We start from the raw sequence: 2,500 nt of genomic DNA on the forward strand, positions 1-2,500 counted from the left end.
CTTCTTAATCAGTATTTTCGTTTTATTACTACATGATCACTTAATCCTAGTAGAGGGCATTACCCTTAACCAATTGGAAATGTATGACGTGAATGCGCCGACGGTAATTATACTAAATGATGTGAACATGCCGATCCAGTCACAAGCAGGGAAGAAAGCCTTGTATGGCACCTATGCATGGTATTTACTCCGATGCGGACCTCCGGCTCTAATGTACAGGCGGTGTTATGTAGGGTATTTCAATAATTGCAACTTTTGAAATGTCATTGTGACTGTAAATAAATAGGCTCCATATATCATAAATATGAAATGTGAAAAAAAATCAGCTTGATCTGATAACGTTTAGGGGTTGCACTTTTCAATTTAATATATTACGCATTTCCGCGGAATTGGGGCCGCGCAGGTAGACGAGGTCCACGCGCTTCGAACTTTCTCGCTAACCTTAAGTGATGATAGTTCCCTTCCGAATCGCAATCAAATTTGTGTCTTTAGGTCATCAAGTTCCTTGCTGACCTTGGGCACCTAAATATTACATGTAACAAATTCTTCACTGAACTTAGGCACTTAAATAACGCATATAACAAGTTCCTCGATGACCTTAGGTCGGAAGTCTTTCATACTTCTATTTCGTCACTGACCTTAATGGCCTATAAAAGTAATGCCCGTGTTTCTTCAATAAGCATATAAATGTTAGTTAATGAATAACATTATTATACATTCCAACAAGCTTCTGTTGTGTTGCTATGTGTTTGTGATATTTTAGCACGATATAATTCGCTGAAAGTGTTTGATTAAAATTCAAACGTTTCTGGACGAGAAAATGCTTCGAAACCTGCGACCGAATTGAAGAATTATATCAGAAATTTGGACTAAAGACTATTACTAAACTAAATGCTATCACAGAAGTACTAAACGTAAAGAAAGTATCTTATTATACACAGAAGGAGAGTTTGAAAGTTTCGTTTATTGGTACTGAATTCGTATCTTTTAAAGGCAAGAGACAACCGAGAGAAGTGCTACAAGAAGACATCGAGTGGTATGAAGCAAAGTCAAATGGTAGTGCTGGATCCCTTGGTTCTGTTGACCATAAAGCTACTAAAAGGAAGGAATACAGAAATAAGAGGAAATGTAGTCTGGCAAATAAAATGACTGAGTGAGTTTCAGGAATATGTGAAAACGATACAGACGATGAACATGATAACGGAAACCAATCTTCGTCAACCTTAGAAGATTTGTCCACTCCTGATGACTGCCAGGAAAGAAACGGAAATACACCACGGAAATAATGCAACAAATTTTATTGGACTACTGTAGTGGAAACTGCATTGTGTTGGAACGTCTCCAGTGAAGATGTACAAGAGATACTGATGTTTTTTTTCTCAAGTAGTAGGCCTTGACAGCAGATTGATTCCTTCAGATACTACCATATTCCACAAGAAAAGGGAGGCAACTATTGGTAAAAGAGATGACACTCTAGCTTCATTGAAGAAAAATAATATGAACACAAACAACATGTCATAACCTCAGGGAATTAACAGAAGTGATTGATTTTTTTAGGATATAAATGATGAGGTCCTTTTTAAGTGGCCTATTGACGGGTAACCATTCATGAACTACTGGACAGACATGCAAAATTATTTTGTCTTGAGTCCTTAAAAGAATTTTAAAAACATGACATTGCCTAGGATATTTGTGCCAGTTGGTGTTAGGTGGTTAGGTTATATGTGTTCATCATTGCATGTTTGTATCACTTGATGTTGTACTTGATAAATTATAAAGTATTGAAAATGCTGATTTGCCATCCCAGACAAAAGTTGGCTTGAAAGACAATCTTATTAGATGCTTGGGGACATTGCAAAAGAACCCTACTGTTATCAAAGGTATCTTCGAGTTCTCCAAGATCCATTTCTCTTGCTGGCGAAAAGCTGTCATTAGCACCGGGCCGACAATATTTCAGACAGCATTTGGGGCATCTCAAATGTGTTCAGAAGTAGGGTTCAGATTAGGGTTTGACAAATCCTACTTTGCATCCATCAGTAGATATCTGCATAACACAGATGTTATTTTCATGCCACTCTCTCACGATGCTGACTGCATGCATGAGGTATTTGGTATGTTGAAAATGGGATTGGAAAAAGCTGGATATACAAACTAGCCAAACTGAAAGATCGAATTCGGTACAATTTTTCCAATGAGAAGTTATGCAACCTCAGCACAGAAAATTTTGTGAATGTCCCAGGGTTTTCGGAAAGAGTGTTTAGTTCCCCTTTGTTCTATCATATACGGGAAGATATGAATAAGATATGCCATCTCTATGACCAAGGTAACCACTCTGGATGGGAGGCTAAGAGTGTACTAATTCCCGGCCATAATCAGCATTGTGAAAGACTGATTGGAGACAAGAAGCGGTCCTGGGACATCAATACCCTTGTCTCTATATCAAATATACGGTAATTGCGGAAGAGATTGAAAGGAAATGTGGATAGGGTAATATAATATA

Source organism: Penaeus japonicus, unplaced genomic scaffold, assembly GCF_977035675.1.
Source record: "Penaeus japonicus unplaced genomic scaffold, GWHDUDI00000001_assembly GWHDUDI00000006, whole genome shotgun sequence".
NCBI lineage: Eukaryota > Metazoa > Arthropoda > Malacostraca > Decapoda > Penaeidae > Penaeus > Penaeus japonicus.